The sequence below is a fragment of the Periophthalmus magnuspinnatus genome, chromosome 10 (assembly GCF_009829125.3).
Source record: "Periophthalmus magnuspinnatus isolate fPerMag1 chromosome 10, fPerMag1.2.pri, whole genome shotgun sequence".
In the NCBI taxonomy this organism is placed as follows: domain Eukaryota; kingdom Metazoa; phylum Chordata; class Actinopteri; order Gobiiformes; family Gobiidae; genus Periophthalmus; species Periophthalmus magnuspinnatus.
The window spans coordinates 17750129-17770560 of record NC_047135.1 but is presented as its reverse complement, the minus strand read 5'-3'; the positions used below and the strand labels follow the sequence as shown (position 1 = coordinate 17770560).

Here is a 20432-nt window from a genome sequence, read left to right as displayed (position 1 = left end):
ATATACATACAAAGCTTCATCTGCACCGCTTATTTACATACAAACAGACAGGGTAATCAGACAGGATCTTCCTCAGCTCCACTCATCAACATACATAGTAATCATCACAGACAGGGGCCTCCTCTGCACCCCGCACTTAAAAACAGACAGGGTAAGTAGAATAGACAAAGGGCTTCCTCTGTACCAGTTGTTTACATAGAGAGCCATTATACAGATGGGTTGGGGGTGCGTCTCACATTTACCTACGGAGCTTCATCTGCACCACTCATTTCTTATTCACTCCTTGGTAAATAAATTATTGTAGATTTTTGCTGGCAATCTCAACTGAATAAAAGGAAAACAAGATATATTATATATTTTACAAGGACAACAGTTTATGATTAATGTACGAGGGTAATTCATTAAATAAGGTGAATATTATAATTCGGTATAAGGACTTTTAATACTGTTAGAAGCTTCCTTTTTTTTGTTTGTTTGTTTTACTTGTTTTTCACATGGATTTAAATTGCAGATAAAAAAAAAAAAAAACTTTGAGAGTTTTGGCGATTAACACAGATGGCTGACCAAGAAGCATGCTCCAGGTTTGAACAGCGGTCAGTTATCAAGTTTTTGGTTGCTGAAGGCTGCAAACCCGTTGAAATTCATAGGAGAATGTCAACTGTGTAATGTTTGATCACCTCAGGAGACCTCACTTCTGTAGGCCTCCTAGGCCTGCCTTCATCCTCAACACTGCTCTGTCCTTCTTTAAACAATTTAGCCCACTTGTAGACATTTTTTTTGGCTGAAACATGTGTCACCATACACAGTTGACATTCTCCTATGAATATGGGTTTGCACCCTTCAACAACCAAAAACTTGATAACTGGCCGCTGTTCAATCCTGGAGCATGCATCTTGGTCGGCCATCTTTACTTTCTTTCTTTCTTTCTTTCTTTCTTTTTTTTTTTTATCTGCAACAGAAATTAAGTGAAAAACAAGTAAAACAAACAAACAAACAAAAAAAGCAAGCTTTAAACTGTATTAAAAGTCCTTATACCGAAAAATTCACCTTAATTATTGAATGACCCTCGTAGTAGTGTGCTGTAGAGTTGTAGAGTTCAATTGAGGCTAGCTAGCCAGTAGCTGTTAATTTTAAAGCTACATCTTGATGACATCACAAGGTACAACAGAAGATTTTGAGGTTTGGACAGCTAAAAAGCACAGGATTATTCAAACGTGTGAAAGAAACAAAACACACCTTCGGGTATGTTTTTGAGGAGGTAATAACATTCCAACATGGCCAATAGCTTACACAAGTCAATTTTACGTAATATAGGACCTTTAACTGGAAAGGCTGTCTGAGTGATTTGGTTGGCCTCATGCACTGACCCAGGCCCAGCTGCAGCGCAATCTGCAGGTAATGGAGTGGAAGTGACAGGCCTGACAGAAAACTAATGGATAGTAAACAGCATGGAGAATAGTTGAGTTAAATTTTTATTACGTCTTATCAATATTTAATGACAAACTTAAAAGCTTAGAGTCAGGAGTTCCAGATTTACTGCAACAGAGCTGTTCTTCTGTGAGTCTGCCCTGCAGGACTACACACACTCATGCACACACACATTCACACGCTTCCAGGCTTTGTGTGGACATTCATTCATGGAGACTAATCATAATTGCTTCTTCTCTTTATGAGATTTTAATCATGTTACAATTTCCCTCACAATTATCTAACATGTCCATCCTACAGTCCTTCTAATGTTCTGAGAGCTGACAATGGATCATATCATCTCTTCTCTCGAGGTCCTGGGTAAATAGCAAAAGTGTTAAATTGGAGACACAGATCTGTACCTGGTAATTTTGTTTTATCTGGCCAAGATTATAAGAGAGAGAGATAGGAAAAACAGGAGCAGAGAGACCAGACGAACCAGCCCTCCAGCAAGTCACAGTGTGTAAATAACACATACAAACATAGGAAGCAAGTTAACTAATGAAAGTGCAGTGTTCAGGAGTCTGGCTTGTGGGATGAATGAAAACATACAACTGTTTTTTTGGTGAACAGAGGAGGGCAGAAGCAGCAAGCACAGGAGGACAGGAGGACACACTTAGACAAGAGAAGGTGCACTGAGTCACAGAGGAGGTTTTGGGCCTTTTTGTTCTCTCTGGGTAGATCTCCGCCAGGCTGGGCAGCTTTAGGCCCAGCAACCTGTAGGTCACAGTGACATCATACTGGGAGTGTTCTACAGTTACCATGCATACACAATGCAAAGGGACCATCACTAAAGATTATGGAGAGATGTTATTAAAACATCAAACTGTCGTAACGGTGGGTGTAGCGGACCAAAGAGTGCAGACTCGGGGCAGATTTACAGTGTTTATTGTACAGATGGAGACAAAATACAAAACTGAGGGTTGATCTGAAGGTGAGCAGGAAGCCAGGTGCGAGCCAGGATCCAGGAACGTGGAGTGCAGGGAAAAACCAAGACAGTACCAGGGCTATGAAGCAGGGCAGAAGCAGGGTCGGAGCAGGGTCAAAGCAGGGTCAAAGCAGGGTCGAAGCAGGGGGAACGACAGGGAACGACAGGGATGAAGGGACGACGACGATCTCGCGCCGAGTGTCTTCTCCCAGCTCCTCTTATCCACGGCAGGTGTGGTGATTAGCCAGATGGAAGGCAGGTGCGCGTGGGAGGAGCAGAGAGCTCCGCCCAGCTCCGTGTTCAGGCAGGTGAGGGAGGGGGAAGAGCACACAGGGAGACAAAACAGGAACAGAAATACACACATCATGACACAAACATTTAAAATCTAATCACTGATTGTGAATGTCTTATGTCCAAGGATGCACATCCATTGACACTGGCTCAGTGTTGATCTTTTACTAACAGGCAATCGCTCCATCATCTTTATCAAGTCTTTTAAAGAATAAACTGCAAAAGTAGAAACTTACATTTGTATGCGGTATTAACTGCTAACATACCACATATTTAGCTCACCCTGTTTCCTTTTATTGTTTTGAAAATGCTTTATTTGCCAAAAACAATGTATTTAAATGCTAATTAAGTTCCAGTTTCATTTTTGATGTTCTGAGTCACTTTTCCCTTTGGAAAAAAAAAAAAAAATGAATTTGAATACATACACCAATTTAAACCATTGAGTTGAGAACTGTACGCTGACTTCCATTTGACAATGTCTTTTTTTTTTTACATATCACTTTAATAAAATCAATAACAAAATGCATTTATCTGGGATATAAATAAATATTTTCTGTCATTTATTCTGCTAAAAAAAAATACAAATCTGAAGCACAGAAGACAAACAGGAAAAAATGCAGTGCAAAATACCAAAATATTGGTGCCAAATATCAGCTAAATTTTCAATATTTTAATGCAATCAATATCTGGGCAATCTTCTAATATCATTATATATTTACATAAAACAAAAGGACCAAGAAACAGCTCCTTTAAGCTTGTCAATAATATGGAGAAGATTTGGTCTTTACATCCCCTGTAGCATTCACAGTGGTGGTATTTCTGGTGAAGTGTTGTCCTTGGTTCAGCTGCTGCTCTGTCCTCCCTCTCTCAGGGTCATCTCTATAGAGGCCTGCGGGACATGTCCGGGGCCAGCCTCGTCACTCGTGAAATAGAATAATGCACTCAACATCAAGCACTTTGTCTTCCACTCCAGTGACACAAGCCTCCACACAAACTGTACAGACATGCAGAGAGACCATCCCAAACAGCCTGATCTCAGAGGGGCTTGGACAGGACCAAAGCAGTTGCAGAGCAGTAGCCTTGATCCGCGTTCATGTCTGAGGGCTGCTCTTCCTTGTGTAATAGCAGTTGACTCTGGTGCTAATATTGAGATACACTTGCACACATTCTCAGATCCTTTACATTTGACTTAGCAATAACACCAAAACATCCATCCATTTTCTTCTGCTTATCCAGGGCCGGGTCACGGGGGCAGCAGTCTAAGCAGGGACTTCCAGATTTCCTTCATCCCAGACATGTCTTCCAGCTCCTCCAGTGGGACCCCAAGGCATTCCCAGGCCAGCCGAGAGATGATGCCTCCTGGATGCCTCCCTAGGGAAGCATCCTGAACAGATGCCTGAGCCATCTCAACTGGCTCCTCTCGACGTGTAGGAGCAGTGGCTCTACTCCGAGCTCCTCGCACGTGACTGAGCTCCTCTCCCTATCTAAGGGTGCGCCCAGCCACCCTGAGGAGAAAACTCATCTCGGCCGCTTGTATCCACGATCTTGTCCTTTTGGTCATTACCCAGAGCTCGAGACCATAGGTGAGGGCAGGAACGTACATTGACCGGTAAATCGAGAGCTTTGCCTGTCAGCTCAGCTCCATCTTTACCACAACGGACCAATGGCATTACTACAGACGCTGCACCGATCCGCCTGTCAATCTCACTCTCCATCCTTCCCTCACTCGTGAACAAGACCACGAGATATTTGAACTCCTCCACTTGAGGCAAGGACTCTCCACCCACCCGAAAAGGGCAAGTCACCTTTTTCCGGTCGAAAACCATGGATTTGGAGGAGTTGATTCTCATCCCAGCCACTTCACACTCGGTTACAAACTGCCCCAGTGCCTGCTGCAGGTCCTGGGTCAATCAAGCCATCAGGACAACATAATCCGAAAACAGCAGAGATGATATCCTGTTGTTCCCGTACCAGGCCCCCTCTGGCCCCTGGCTGAAATTCCGTCCATAAATATAATGAACAGAACTGGTGATGGAGTCCAACATTGCTGGCAATGTGAACACAGCTCCTGCTCCGGTCATACAGGGACAGGACAGTCCTTAGCAAAGAGCCCAGGACCCCATACTCCTGGAGCACCCCCCAAAGGACACCACGAGGGACACAGTTGAATGCCTTCTCCAAATCCACAAAACACATGTGGACTGGTTGGGCAAACTCCCATGAACCCTCGAGGACCCAATGGAGAGTATAGAGGTCCAGTGTTCCACAATCAGGAAGAAATCCACACTGCTCGTCCTGGATCTGAGGTTACCAGGGAAGGCTGAGGAGTATGAGTCCCCTGTAACTGGAACACACCCCCTTCGTATATAGAGGGACCATCACCCCGGTCTGCCAGTCCACAGATACTGTCCCTGATCGCCACGCGATGTTGCAGAAACGTGTCAGCCAAGACAGCCCCACAACATCCAGAGACTTGAGGTACTCCGGAGGGATCTTGCCACCGAGGAGTGTGCCAACCACCTCGGTGACCTCAGCCAGGGTGATGAACGAGTCTGCCTCCGAGTCCCCAGTCTCCGCTTCCTCCTCAGAAGACATGACAGTGGGATTGAGGAGATTCCTTGAGAAGTATTCCTTCCACCGCCCGACAACATCTCCAGTCGAGGTCAGCAGCTCCCCACCCACACCGTAAATAGTGTTAATGAAGCACTGCTTCTCCCTCCTAAGGAATCGGACGGTTTGCCAGAATCTCTTTGAGGCCATCCGATAGTCCTCCTCCATAGCCTCCCCTAACTCCTCCAAGCACCGAGTTTTTGTCTCTGCGACCACACGAGCCGCGGCACATTTGGCCCGCCAGTACTCATCAGCAGCCTCAGGAGTCTCACAAGCCAACCAGGCTCGATAGGACTCCTTCTTCAGCCTGACAGCATCCCTTACTTCCGGTGTCCACCACCGGGTTCGGGGATTGCCGCCGTGACAAGCACCACAGACCTTACGACCACAGTTACGAGCGGCCGCATCGACAATAGTGGTAGAGAACATGGCCCACTCTGAGTCCATGTCCCCAGCCTCCCCCGGGATCAGGGAGAAACTCTTCCGGAGGTGTGAGTTGCAGAACCCCATGACAGAGGCCTCCGCCAGGCGTTCCCAACAGACCCTCATGATACGCTTGGGCCTGCCAGGTCTATCTGGATTCCTCCTCTGCCAACTGATCCAACTCACCACCAGGTGGTGATCGGTTGACAGCTCTCTTCACCTGAGTGTCCAAAACATGCGGCCGGAAATCAGATGACACGACAACAAAATCGATCATCAACCTCCAACCTCGGGTGTCCTGGTGCCATGTACACTGATGGACACCCTTGTGTCCTTATGGACAAACTGTGGCTAGCGCAGAAGTCTAATAACAAAACACCGCTTGGGTTCAGATCAGGGAGGTCGTTCTTCCCAATCATGCCTTTCCAGGTGTCAATGTGAGGGAGTTAGGGAGTGACATTAAAACCCGGGATAAGATAGGCTGCAGTAGGAGATAACTAGCTGGGGGAAGTATGGTAACCTGAGCACTATCCTCTGCTTTGTCCTATTTTCTCATCAGCAATGCTAGGCATGCTTCAGTTGCCCCGATGACAGCTGGACCCTCTCCTCCTCCCTGCCTGACCCTCCTCCACCCACCTCCCTCTCCTCCTCACCTGGCTCTCCTCCTCCTCGCCCGGCTCTCCTTCTCCTCGCCTGGTCTTCCTCCTCCTCGCCTGGCCCTCCTCCGCCCCCTTCCCTCCTCCTCGCCTGGCCGATTTTTCTTGTTTTGAAAAAACCTTACCTAAATCCTGATGAACTAGCCAACTACACTGCACTGGCTTCCTGTCGAGCTTAGAATCAAATTCAAAGTCCTCCTCCTGACATACAAAACCCTAAATGGTATGGCCCCATCATATCTGCAAGATGCTATAGTCCCGTACCAGCGAAACAGAGCACTCCTCTCTCAGAATGCAGGACTATTAGTGGTTCCTAGAGTGTCCAAAAATACAGTGGGAGGGAGAGCATTCAGTTACTAAGCTCCTGTGCTATGGAATCAACTCCCTGCTGATGTTAAACATGCCCCCACAGTCTCTGTATTTAAGACCAGGCTTAAAACCTTCCTCTTCGGTATAGCTTATGACCAGGTTACTTAGTGAGGGAGTTAGGGATATTAAAACCCGGGATAAGATAGGCTGCAGTAGGAGATAACTAGCTGGGGGAAGTATGGCAACCTGAGCACTATTCTCTAATTTGTCTTATTTTTGTGATTTTCGGCGTTCCAGAAATAAATGATTTGAATTGAATTGATTTTTCCTGTTGATTTTCCAGTTTGTTTTTGTCTGTAGGCAGCACGGTGGCTGAGTGGCAACACTCATGCCTCACAGCAAAAAGGTTTGGTTCGATCCCCGGGTCGCTCAGGCCTTTCTGTGTGGAGTTTTGCATGTTTCTCCCTGTGTCTGGATGGGTTTCCTCCAGGTACTCCGGTTTCCCCCATCAACCAAAACATGAACGCCCTTCGAGACAACTGTTGTTGTGATTTTAGGCGTTACAAAAATAAAATGAATTGAATTGAATTATTACACTCATTACATCACTCCATACTTGGTGGTGGTAAGCTACTATTGTAGTCAAAGCTACTATGGGGCAGACTGACAGAGGAGGCAGCCAATCAACCACTACTACAGCCAATCAGTTGCTACTACAACTATCAGGTCAATAGTACTCAAGGCCTCGGGTAAAGTTTGAATGAAACTGCTGCTGCTACTTGATATTTTTTCCATCCATCTTCCGCTTATCCAAGGCCAGGTCATGGGGGAGAGTAGTCTAAGCAGGGTCTCTTTTAACCAATGTGCTTCGCAAAACTGACATATCCAGCTGTTTTCTGTTTATAGATGCACACCGTTACCAGCAAGATAGAAAAAATTTATTATAAAAAATTACATTTGCAGTGTATAATGCATCTAGCACTAGCAAATCCCAATGTATTAAATAAAAAGGTGCTGAAGCGCAGCGTAGAGGTGCAGTTAAATGAAATAAATACAAAAAATTGATGATGATCCGGGATTAGTTTAGCTTTAGCCTCATCTCACAGTGCCACAAACTTGGAATAATAAATGTCTTTTTGTGATTTGCTAAGATCAGCTTTATGGGAGTAGAATTAACCTACAGTATAACCTTTGGAAGGTCGTACCTCCAGTGGTCCGCTTGGGACCCCTAAAAGGGGGCGGTATGGATTGCTTTATGCAGTGGAAACACACATGGTCCGTACCGTTCTGTACTGGCAACAATGGAATGGGAATGAGGCTCAAGACTTTCCTTACCTCAGACACTTCGGCCAGCTCTTCCTGAGGGATTCCAAAGGCGTGCCTAAGGCCAAAAGACATAGTCCCTTCAGTGTGTGCTGGGCCTTCCCAACATGCACTGGGAACAGGTCTGACTTTCTGTTGGCAATGCAAACACAGCTCTTACTCCAGTCATACAAGCATCGAACAGGGAAAAAAGCCTGGACTTCATCCTCCCACAACACATCACAAGACACAGGACACCACAAAGGACACGGTCGAACGCCTTCTTCAGATTCACAAGGCAGATGTGGACTGGTTGGGAAAACTCCCATGAACCTGTGAGCACCTGATGGAGAGTATGGAGCTGGTCCAGTGTTTTGCAACTATGATAAAAAACCACATTGTATGTTCTTGAACATGATTATGGATAAGCTGTAACTATCACAAAGGTCCAGTAACAGAACAATGCTCAGATTCAGATCAGGGAGGCCATTTGTCCCAGTCATCCCTTTCTTGCTGTCACTGGCGTTGCTTAAGTGGGTATTGTAGTCCCCCAGTAGAACAGCTGAGTCCTAGGTCCTTCAATTTTCATTCAGAACCTAGGACCTGTTTGACTTGGGTGACCCTGCCAGGGGCATGGCAGGTAATTGTATGGAATTAAACTCTACTGCTTGAGTCTTACTTTTACAAATGCCCTTTTAAACTTGCTACAAATACCCTTTCACACACACCATGTTCTACTTGAGTAATATCGGCTTCTCTAATCCCCTCTGTTAGATGGTGAGCCTGGATATTTTAGTTGCACGTGCTGTCCTTTGGTGAGGCAGTGGGTACCTGAGTTGTCCTTATTTTGCACAGATTTGTTATTGTACATAGCACAGCTGTGTGACACTTGCAGTGACATTTGGAAGAGAAGCAGCAGAGATGAAGTTGTGTGCAGAGCATGTGGTGTGCAGAGCATGTGGTGTGCAGAGCGTGAGGGCGTGAACCAGGTCACATGTGTTTGTAAAGATGTGTAAACAGGACTGAGAAGGGTACCAGGCTTTGTGCCCAGACTCTGTGCCCAGGCTCAGTGTAAGGGTAATGACTCTGAAACAACACCAGCACACTGCTCACTGTGGGGGAAACAAACACACGTGCACTGGGACACTGCACACAAAAATATCCAGCCTTCATAGAAACACTTGTGTTCCAAAGATTGAAATAAGACAAGACCAATTTGCCAAACATTTCTTAAAAACAACTAATGTAAATAATATTGATTAAGTAACACATCAAGATTTACACTTCTTGTCTCCACTGAGATGTTATTGTTTTGACTAGAATGTTCCACAATATGGCATTAAACCTATCCTTACAGAAAACCAGGTGACACCCCCAGCCAAGTCAAGGTCTTTTTTTTATATAGAAACATCTGTAACTGAATAAATGCAAGACAAATAAGTTAATAAATACATTTAATGGTCCCATACTATGTGAGCTTTAAGTCACGTTACAATGTAGAATGTATAAATGTGAATAATCCTTTATTATTAGTAGAGCTACATCTTCAAAGCTCAAAATGCTCTGTTCCACCTTCATGATGTCATGAAACAGTGGTTTTCAAGTTAATGGCTACCTTTTATCTTTTGTTTAGTAGAGACAATTCCAGGGCTGAAATGATCCAAATAATACTAGCAAAGGTGTGTGGAGTTTAAAAACGCGGTGAAGCACTTTCTATATTACCACATGACATCACAAAGTGGAACAGAGCCTAAATATGCAGGGTTTGTGTGTTAAACATGTGTGAATTGAAGAGAAATCAACATTATAATATAAGTCACAAAGTAGGAAAATATTGGCCTTTTAAGAAATACTGTGGACATTTCCATGCAAATCGATACTAACTCCATGGAGACGAGAAGGTAGTGGACTGTCCACCAAAAAAGTTACATAGTGCACCTTTAAACAGAGGTTGGTAGCTAAAATGTACACAAGTAAGAGTAACGTTACTTCAAGATTGTATTACTCAAGTAAGAGTACAAAATAGTGGCCCAAGATATTACTCAAGTGGCAAACTAGTCTCTGTTAAAAGTACTGCTCAAGTAAGTGTAAATTGTCAGCACGTAACATCTCATTTATGATTTAAAGCTAATGTCATTTGAAGCACAAAACATTAAATAATGCAAAATCTGGTATTTTCAAAGTATAAACACAAAAATTTGATGAACTAAATCATATCTGAAGGTGCAGTGCAAGAAACACATTCAAATCATTTCATATTTTCAACATAAAGCTTTTGTCACTTGTAGATTTTCTCACAGTGGCAAGAGTAACCAAAACGTTTACTCAAGTAACAGTACTACTACAATACTAAAATAAAAAAAAATATTATATTATCAAGAAGGAGTAAAAGTATGCTGCTAGAAAAGTACTCATGTAAATGTAACTGAGTAAATGTAAGTGAGTATTACCCATCTCTCTCTTTAAACACCAAAGGTCCTTGTGAAAAGCGCAGTGCTGAGGTGAGTGTGTGGTGTTTGGATGGAGACACTGGGGTCTGTCATGTGACTTGTGCTCATGTGCACTTCTCTGAGTGCCCATAAAACATGTCACCTCAGCAGGATGGCTGGACCGTTTCCATGGTGATTAGGGCCCCGGGGCCTCAGGTCCACGGTCACCATCGATCTTTCTATAATAATCACACCCCTCGATGAAAAGCCCTTAGTTACGCCAGTGTTGGGATTCATGTTTACAGACAAGTGGACCAGGACATAGTGTGTATTTCTCACATTGTGTTGAATGCTGAATACACACGTCCATGGTGGATGGTAGTGTTGTCACTATACTAAAACTAGATTTTGATACTAAGGATCAGATGCAATACTCAATACCGATTCTTAATACCACAATGAAAAAAAAAAAAAAAAAAAAAATATCTTTAGACAATAGAGTCTGTTTTTCAACATTACATCAAAGTACTTTCTTTGACCATGCAGCCTTATATCTGTGTAATCCCTCAGTCATCCATAATGATGGACGCATACTAGTTTATGTGTTTTATACTTATTCTGATACAGCTCAAGATTATTCTAAAGCTATTCAAGAAAGGTTCATGTCTGTTCTGGGATTGCAACTTTATTTAGTACCAATACCTGCTCAAATGAATAACTAGTTTTGATACTAATTTTAGTAGGACCAAAAATATGAGATCAAGAACATGCTAAAATAGGTCAAGTTTAGGGTTTGGGTTAAAGTTTGGCAAGTAGTGACTATGGCTAAGGTTAAGATGAGTCTCCAGGAAATGAATGGAAGACAATGTAATGCCATGGGGTGAGTGTGTGGTCAGAGGGAAGAGGGTCTATGTGGTCCAACAGTGATGATGTGTGAGTCCTGCCTCTGATCAGTCTTCTCCTGCACAGTCCTCTTCTGTGGCACAGAGCCATATCCATGATGGTCCTGCTGTGCACAGTGTCCGCCTGTTGTATAAACCTGTTTAAACATTTCCATGAGTCAGTGAGCACCAGGAGCACATGCCCATACAGGGCTCTGCTCTACCCACAGCAGGACCACCAAATGTGGACATCACAGTGCACAGCCTTTAGTGAGCATTTGACACAACATTTAGGGTGATAAAGCTGGGAACACAATACATGTTTTATTTTCCATTAGTTGAAGACTCAGAGTGTTGTACGTAATGTATAGATGAATATGGGTCTTCAAATGCCATAGCTATATTCATCTATAGCTGCCTGATGGATTTCAAGTCTGAGATCTATTAGGCTCAAACTTTATTGATCCTCAAGGGAAATATTTTGATACAGTAGCTTACAATAATAATACCTGATAATAAAACATTAAAAATAAGTAGCAAATATAGCAAGAGACTGATGTCAAATAAGGCACAATTATGCAATTGTATATGTGCACGTAAAAAAATGTAGTAAATACAAAATATACCTTTATCTTCATATATATAGTCACACAAACATTGTGAATATGTAAATAGGACTGACACAGATTGAAAATAAAATAATAGGCTGTTTTTAATTAATTTACTTTAATGTTTACATGTTAATATACTAGTACTAATTGTGTATATTTCATTTTCTGAATCTCATTTATAAATTTAATTTAATTAAATATGAATACAATTATTCTTTTCTAGAATATCACTCTTGTATTGTTTTCACATATCTCACAGACCTTTAAGATTTTTTTTCTAACACTAGGCAGAAATCCTTCTATCATGAGGAGTCATTGTTCATCCGAGGCATCCCCATGGCACTGCCCCTGAGGTGGCCTCCTGGAGCCTGTCTGGGGAGATATTCTGGATCTGTCCCAGTGGAAAAAGCCCTGGGAAAAGCTGGGCCTGCCAGAGAGACTGTGTCTCTGGACTGGCCTGGCAAACACAACAGTGAGAGGAAGCGTGAGGAAGTGTCTGAGGTATGACAAATCTGACCGTTCCTCGATAAAAGTCAGATGGATGGATGACGGAGATGTGTAATTTAAGAAAAAGCCTTTGTGGGCGCCTTGAATCAAGCCGTGGGTCTGACACACGGTTGTGCCACTCAGTGTGAGGTGAGGTATGTGAGCTGACACCAGTCACAACACCACACACATATTTATACACACATGCACACACTCACATACACACAGAGGCCTGAGGCTCCTCTGCTGTCTCCCTCCACTGGGACCACACACTCTCTTGATTTTGTGCTGAGTATCAAATGTCAGTGACAAATAACTGATTAAAGGCTCAGACGTTTGTGACAGTGAAGCGATAACATGAGTACTGGAAACATGTCAGTGTGTGATATGGAGACGCCTTCAGCAGCATCTAAACCTCTAACACATCGTGTTGTCAGCATATGTGTAATATATTGCTACAGATAATATCACGATAAATGTATTGATACAAAGATCAAAAGATGTTATTGTTCCGCTTTTTAAAGAGGATGTATTATGCAAACTCGACTTTCTACAATGTTATAATATTGTTCCCTCATCAAAAACATGCCTGAAGAGGTTTTAGATGGCATGAGTATTTTTGGGGCCCTATTAGAATCCTCCTTATGGTTTGCTGTAAGACTGTCCATTGCCCAATGCACAAGCCTACACCATCCATGCTCCCATTTGACAATCCTCCATAAATATACAAAAGTAGGATATACATCTGCACACAAGTTTACAAACCTCATACGATGTGCAGTACTTTAGTAGGGTGACCAGATGTCTTTCTCTGTGTGTGGAACTGCAATTTCATCAGCAGACTATAGAACGCTCTGCAGCAGCCACTGCCTGCTCACCACTTCTGCTCATTTAAGTGTCCATTGCGGTCAAGGCACACGTAATGCCTGATAGGAGAGACACCAGAACAGAGTGGCTGCCAAAAGAGAGAGAGAGAGGGACAGAGAGCACGGCCACAAGGCAACCCCCGACACCACCTGCAGAGACTAAGTACCATCTGAAAGTCTCCTAGAAGATGTGAATGTAGCAGTGCACATGTGCATGTGTAGACCTCAGGAATGAGTGTGCGTGTGTGTGGAGACCATCAGTGCACAGTGCATGTATAGACCTCAGGAATGACCTCAGAGTCAGGACTAAACATGGGGAATCAGCATTTAAGTTTTATGCAGCTAAAACCTGGAACCTGGTCTTCCTGAAGATGTGAGACAGGCCTCTACTTTGACAATGTTTAAATCCAGGCTCAAAACAGTTCTGTTTAGCTGTGCATACGACTGAAAGTTTTTTTTATTCCGCATTCTTCTGTTTTAATGTTAATTTTATGATAATTATTTGTGATTATTTATGTTTTGATTTGTGTGATTGTAATGTCTTTCTTATTCTGTAAAGCACTTTGAATTACCTTGTGTACAAATTGTGCTATACAAATAAACTTGCCTTGCCTTACACTGTACTCCTGTATACAGTAAAGCCAAACTATACATCATCTCGTTCAGCTGTTCATTGGCTGTTAACATAAAGCATCAGTAATGCTTAACGCGTAATAATTGGTTGTTACTACAACAGTGAGAGTGGCCATAAACATTCTGCAATCTGGGACTTCAGTGATCCACAAAATCACTGCTGATTGTCAAATTAGGTGTTAATCAGAATATAACATTTGGGTTTATTATTGGGCAGCACAGTTATCGCTGTCTGAACTATATTCTGCCAGATATCAACAATAAACAAAGTGAAAACAGTTTGCATATTTGATAAGACAAACGCTGTAGCTTTCATTTGATGTGTAGATTGTTTGTGTGGGTAACGCAGAAGTCAGATCTATTACAGGGTAAAGGTGGGTCAAATGCTTCAAGGTCCTATAGTATGCAAAATTGACTCTTGTGAGTTTAAAGCCATTCTAAAACGCTGTTACTTCATCAAAAACATACCTGCAGTTGTGTTTTGTTTCATTCCCACAGGCCTGTCACAATAATTACCAAATTGAGTTATTGTTCAATATATGAAAGCTGGAGCAATATTTTTGGGGGGCCAATATGTATCATGTGTACAGTTTGGCTATATGAGATTTGAGATGTAAAAGTTTGAATTTATGACTCATGACAGATGAAAACTAATTATTGCATTTTTTTTTCCCCACAGTATATTTAGAATCTGTGTAATCCCTCAGTTGTCCAGGTATGAGCCACCATTTGTGCAAGTTCTCCCACTTAAAAAGATGAGAAAGGCCTGTAATTTTCATCATAGGTACATTTCAACTATGTGAGACGGAAAGGGGCTTTGAGTTTGGACTCATGCTACCTTTGTCCCAATGGGAAACCACAAAACTCCATCTGAAAATGCATGATAAAAGCTCAGTAAGGGTGCTTTCTCAAACACACTCAGCTGAATGAGACCAGGTGAAACCCAAAGCAATAAACAGTATTTCTCATGAAAAGATGTGCACGGTGCTTTGAATTGTATCCCATGTCTAATAAATGAAACTTTGCAATGGGTTAGGGGAGTCACACACTTGATTACTACCACGGCCTCTTTATTGCTTTGGGATCCCCAGAGAAGCCTGCGCTCTGGAGGTGAGCTTGCAGATAGCTGCGGGAGGGGAGGCCAAGACAAAGTGGAGAGCCCGGCACAGGACCGCCACCACTCTGCAGCTTTAATAAGACCTGTCCTTTCCCAGAGAACAAATAGAAGAGGTCGCTACGAGGGAAGTCGAACACTCAAGAGCCTTCTAAGGTACATCTATCCAATGTGCTTTGCAACTATTACTGTGCACTCTGTATAAAATGTCTTAAATTGCCTCATCTTTACCTGTATAAAACTGTTACAAAAGTTATTTTCTGTGGACTGAAAGCTGAAGTACATTTCTGTTGTCCTGGCAACATATGCTGAGATGTAAAATCATGAAAGACGTTGCAGGGATGCAGAGCCATATGCTAAACCCACACAAATGCTGAAATACACTGCTCTGGGCTTTCAAACAAGCTCCAGAACAACGGTCCGTCATGTTCTATTTCTATATTAAATCTATATACATTGTGTCAGATGGTCACATTGATCAAAATATCACAAATGAATAATGGTTATATGTATTGAAACTGTACAGGGTTTTAACACAGGCACAGTTCACTAGGCTGGGTCCCCATATTTAATCCAATTATCAAGCAGAGAACTACAAAAATGACCCACAACTTTCTTTTGAGGATTTCATTGGGTCATTTGGAGATGTGCAAGTAATCATTTTCAAGGGTTAAGTTAAAGACACATATTATGCAAAATCAACATTTCTAGCTCTTTGATACCTTTTCCTGAGTCTTCAGAATCTGTATTAACTTGTAGCGGGAGCGGTGGAATAGAGTAAGTGATTTGGGTCTCACTAAGTAATTTAACAATAAATGACAACGCCACCCCAGGAATTTCACCTGGAGAATATAAAGCCCAAGGCACACAGGTAAGGTTCACTTTAAAAAGGCCAAGAGACAATTCTGATTCACAATATTTATTGAAGGAAGCAGAAAATTATTAAAATGCAATGCTTTATTAAAGTCCCATACCTAAAAGCTAAATATAACACCCATAAAAAACCAACCCCACACACACGCGCACACACACAAGCTGGGAAGCTGAGGCCTTCCTGGAAAGATGGGAGAGGAGCAACTGAGGAGAAATCTAAATAAAACAGCAACAAAAGAACACCACACGCAAATAAACAGTGCACTGCAAATAAAAAAAGGTTACCGCCACCAGAAGAACCACGACCAACACCAGACCGGACACTCAGCTCCTGAAACAAACACAATGAATATTAAAATGAGGATTCAATAAGGTGCCAGATCTATACACATACACAGGAGTACAACAACAATAATCCACTTGGACAAGTGTCAAGGTAGTCAGTATCCAGTGTAATGTCCTTAGTCCGTTGACTCCCAAGGAGCGGGGCAGACGGGCAGATCTGCCGCGTACGGACGCGCGGAGCAAAACAGAAGTCCTGGCGCACACCTTCAGCGCGGCGCCGGCAGATCACGTGCGCGTGCACGGTGCGAGTGAGCAACGGACAGTGAAACGTAATTGAAGGCAACAAAAGAGGACAAAACGGCAGCATCTGCACAAGGGAGGATGCACACAAGGATCAGAATTTGTAAGCACATGTACCAGTGACGCAGGCATACACTTACCACTTAAGCGTAACTTGCAGCTCCTGCGAGGGAGAAGACAGGGAAGCAGGCTACTGTGCCTGGGGACAAGACACAGGGCTCAACTTAAAGGCCCACTAGACGCCAATTAGAATCGAAACTCCCTTTCCGTCATAGGTTGCGAACGGCGTATCTGTCCGCGTGCAGATAATACGTGGCTGTACGTGCTACACATGGAATTTTAAGTTAGCGGACAGACAACCACATTTTTAAATAAAAGCCGCCGGAGCATTTCTTACCTGCGTTAATATACACGGAAGTGCGTGAATGCCAGTGGGCGGGCACTGGGAGCCAAAGGGAGAGCAGCAAAGAAATGGGCACTTTTATGGTCCGCCAGCTGGCGCACACAGCCAATGAGAACACAGGCCTCAAGTGGCAAAGCCCGCCCATGGTGCATAATGCCACAAACTCATAATAGCTTTTTTTCCTTTTTCATTTTCTGCTATCTGTTACGTATTTTCTGATTTTCAGAGAAAATCTCCATAAAAGGCCAAACAAGTTCAATAACTTCCGTTTAATTATTCTCCAAATCAGCCATCTTGTTTTTTGTTTAGTCCAAACTCAATGATCTTCATGATGAAGAAAGTGCACATTTAAAAATCTAGGTGTTCATGTGTTGGTCGTATTAACCAACACGTTCCACCGGCCTCCAGTCACAGAACCTCTGGATAACGTTGATTTTTCAGGGAAATGTGTTTACAAATATGCCCAGGACGCCTTTTGTATGTGGAGGAATCATTTCCTTCTGTCTATCCAGATGATGCAGTATGTCAAAAACTGCACTAAAATAATCATAAATAGTGTTGTATAAGTTGATGTGAATAATGTGATTGTCTTGTTTGTATATCTGTCTGCATCTAGTCACTGTTATTATTTTTATATTCATTACAGAATTTTTGTGTTTTCATTCTATTATCTTCCACCTGCAAATGCTAAAAGGTGGTTTAGCTGTAGCTTGTAGTTCACCGGGCTAATCACTTGTTTACATGCGCACATGCTGCTTGTTGGTCACAGAGGTTCAATTCAATTCATTTTATTTTTGTAACGCCCAAAATTACAACAACGGTTGTCTCGAAGGGCGTTCATGTTTTGGTTGATGGGGGAAACCGGAGTACCCGAAGGAACCCCATCCAGGCATGGGGAGAAACATGCAAAACTCCACACAGAAAGGCCTGGGCGACCCGGGGATCTAACCAAACCTTCTTGCTGTGAGGCATGAGTGTTGCCACTCAGTCACCGTGCTGCAGATGGATTTGAGTGGTATTTGGTGTTTAAAACTAGTTTTATTGAGTAACGTTATGTTCACACCACAAGGAAGAATAAACACTGTGGTCTTCAGGAGGCAGTCCTGTTATCACAGGCTACATGGAAAACATCCAATGCATTTTCAGTGGAGGAGATGGTAACACTACGAGTTAAACAAACATTTAAATATTTCTGTTGTGTGTGCAAATGACAACCAAGCGCCCACATGTGAGCTGTAAGAAGACATAAGCTGCTATGTCAAATATTTAGCTCAAATACTTTATTTAGCCCACTCGGAGTCACGTTTACCATCTAATAATCATAGCATAGACAGGCAACATTCATTTTATTCCTGTTTTGATGTTAGGATATGTTCTATCCAAATATAGTGGATAACGAACACTTCTACCTTTAAAGCAGAATACCTAATGACCACTGAAGGACTATTACTTATTGACTGATCATATTGCACAATTAACATGTTATTGTTGTTTAGGGGACTTCCAGTGCACACCAGCCATGTCTGCTACAACGGGCTGCCACACAGAAATAATAACGTGCACAACAGGGACACAGCTCTCTGTCAAAACCCTGCAGCCTCATTTTAGGAGTATAGGTATGTAGACATTTATAATATGTACAGATACTATAAAGTGGTAAAGAGATTAATAGTACCCTGTTTTCTTATGTGAATTTGGAGTATAGACCCTGGGCTGAAAGAAATGTAAGGCTAATATCAGTGTTTGTTTGTTTTTTTTACAGAGGAACTCAGACAACCCCACAGTGCACAGATGTTGGTGTTGGTACGTCCACTGCTGACTTTGTACATAGACAGTCATCACATTTCTGTCTAAAACATGTTTGCATGCAAAAAATTACCATCAGAAACTATACAGTACTCTCCCATATTTGCTGTATTTTAACTGTGCAAAACAAATATCAAACATCATCCATCCATCCATCCATCTTCTTCCGCTTATCCGGGGCCGGGTCGCGGGGGCAGCAGTCTAAGCAGGGACTCCCAGACTTCCCTCACCCCGGACACGTCCTCCAGCTCCTCCAGTGGGACCCCAAGGCGTTCCCAGGCCAGCCGAGAGACATAGTCCCTCCAGCGTGTCCTGGGTCTTCCCCGGGGCCTCCTCCCGGTGGGACATGCCCAGAACACCTCCCTAGGGAGGCGTCCAGGAGGCATCCTGAGCAGATGCCCGAGCCACCTCAGCTGGTTCCTCTCAACGTGTAGGAGCAGCGGCTCTACTCCGAGCTCCTCCCGTGTGACCGAGCTCCTCACCCTATCCCTAAGGGTGCGCCCGGCCACTCTGCGGAGGAAGCCCATTTCAGCCACTTGTATCCGCGATCTTGTCCTTTCGGTCATTACCCAGAGCTCATGACCATAGGTGAGGGTAGGAACGTAGATTGACCGGTAAATCGAGAGCTTCGCCTTCCGGCTCAGCTCCTTCTTTACCACAACGGACTGATACAGCGACCGCATCACTGCAGACGCTGCACCGATCCGCCTGTCAATCTCCCGCTCCATCCTTCCCTCACTCGTGAACAAGACCCCGAGATACTTGAACTCCTCCACTTGGGGCAGAGACTCACCACCCACCCGGAGAGAGCAAACCACCTTTTTCCGGTCGAGAACCATGGCCTCGGATTTGGAGGAGTTGATTCTCATCCCAGCCGCTTCACACTCGGCTGCAAACCGCCCCAGTGCCTGCTGGAGGTCCTGGCTCGAAGAAGCCATCAGGACAACATCATCTGCAAACAGCAGAGATGAAATCCTGTGGTTCCCAAACCAGGCCCCCTCCGGCCCCTGGCTGCGCCTAGAAATTCTGTCCATAAATATAATGAACAGAACCGGTGACAAAGGGCAGCCCTGGCGGAGTCCAACATGCACTGGGAACAGGTCTGACTTACTGCCGGCAATGCGAACACAGCTCCTGCTCCGGTCATACAGGGACCGGACAGCCCTTAGCAAAGAGCCCCGGACCCCATACTCCCAGAGCACCCCCCAAAGGACACCACGAGGGACACGGTCGAATGCCTTCTCCAGATCCACAAAACACATGTGGACTGGTTGGGCATACTCCCATGAGCCCTCAAGGACCCGATGGAGAGTATAGAGCTGGTCCAGTGTTCCACGACCAGGACGAAAACCACACTGCTCCTCCTGAATCCGAGGTTCGACTATCGGTCGGATTCTCCTCTCCAGTACCCTGGAATAGACCTTACCGGGAAGGCTGAGGATTGTGATTCCCCTGTAATTGGAACACACCCTCCGGTCCCCCTTCTTATCAAACATCAGAAATGACTTATAAAGTACTAATAAATAATCTCTATACCTCTATACCTGGTCTTATTGCTCTGGGCCCCCACTTTAATCATGTTGTCAAAAACTTGGGGGTGAAATTGGACAAAAGTCTAAAATTTGACAAACAAATAGATTCTGTGGTCAGGGCAAGCTTTTTTCAGCTCCGCCTCCTGGCGAAAGTGAAACCTTTCTTAAGCCGTGGTGACCTGGAGAAAGCCATCCACGCCTTTGTTAGTTCCCGCACAGACTATTGT

At 43.7% G+C, this 20432-nt stretch overlaps 1 long non-coding RNA gene across 1 annotated transcript; it reads right to left on the bottom strand.

The window, feature by feature from the left end:
• Positions 1-16174: 16174 nt before the first annotated feature.
• On the bottom strand, positions 16175-16896 carry LOC129456602 (uncharacterized). The gene is made up of 3 exons (XR_008648863.1): positions 16862-16896; positions 16605-16663; positions 16175-16531 (listed from the first exon to the last, which is right to left on the bottom strand). It is a non-coding gene; the product is annotated as an uncharacterized LOC129456602 (long non-coding RNA).
• Between the last annotated feature and the right edge of the window lie 3536 nt (positions 16897-20432).